The sequence below is a fragment of the Sinocyclocheilus grahami genome, unplaced genomic scaffold (assembly GCF_001515645.1).
Source record: "Sinocyclocheilus grahami isolate Dianchi unplaced genomic scaffold, SAMN03320097.WGS_v1.1 scaffold112.1, whole genome shotgun sequence".
Lineage (NCBI taxonomy): Eukaryota > Metazoa > Chordata > Actinopteri > Cypriniformes > Cyprinidae > Sinocyclocheilus > Sinocyclocheilus grahami.
Genome location: NW_015505291.1, coordinates 1,556,636 through 1,557,336, shown reverse-complemented (window position 1 = coordinate 1,557,336; position 701 = coordinate 1,556,636). Strand labels below are relative to the sequence as shown.

Sequence of the window (701 nt, the reverse complement as noted above, 5' to 3'; positions counted from 1 at the left end):
CAAATGGTGGTCACACCAGATCCTGACTGGTTTTCGGACCCCCCCAGACCCCCAAACTGCACATTTTAGAGTGGCCTTTTATTGTTGCCAGCCTAAGGCACACCTGTGCAATAATCATGCTGTCTAATCAGCATCTTGATATGCCACACCTGTGAGGTGGATGGATTATCTCGGCAAAGGAGAAGTGCTCACTAACACAGATTAAGGTGGGTCATAGTTACAGACTAACCTTCATTTTCTTTGTTAGTCCCCTATTCTGATATGCAGCCTTTGTAAGAGTGATGGACATTTGAAACAGGACTGTCCCGAGGACTTCAAACGAGTGGAGCTGGAACCCCTTCCACACATGACTCTAGATTTCGTCAAACTCCTTAATGATGTGTGTGAGCAATGCTACTGTAAGTACAGGGTCAATATTTAAAACATCATCTTCAAGACATTCCTATTTTGTTATTGTTATTTGTGAGAACTAAACCAGAGGATGAAGAATATTATGGGTGTATGCAGACACATTTATTGTATTATAATAAGGGTTGTCAAGCATTTAAATTTTAAATCTCATTAATTATGTGATGTGCTGATTAAGTAATGGAATTAATTACAAATAAATAAATAATAATAATTTTGACTGAGAAATGACCCCCCCAAAACAGTATTTACTGTCATTTTTGTGTTAGATGAGAAGTAGCTTTAGAAATAAA

At 37.9% G+C, this 701-nt stretch overlaps 1 long non-coding RNA gene across 1 annotated transcript in view; it reads left to right on the top strand.

The window, feature by feature from the left end:
- LOC107589122 (uncharacterized) overlaps nucleotides 1-701 on the top strand; it is a 13,201-nt gene that overhangs the window by 5,147 nt on the left and 7,353 nt on the right. The gene's annotated exons all lie outside the window — the stretch shown is intronic.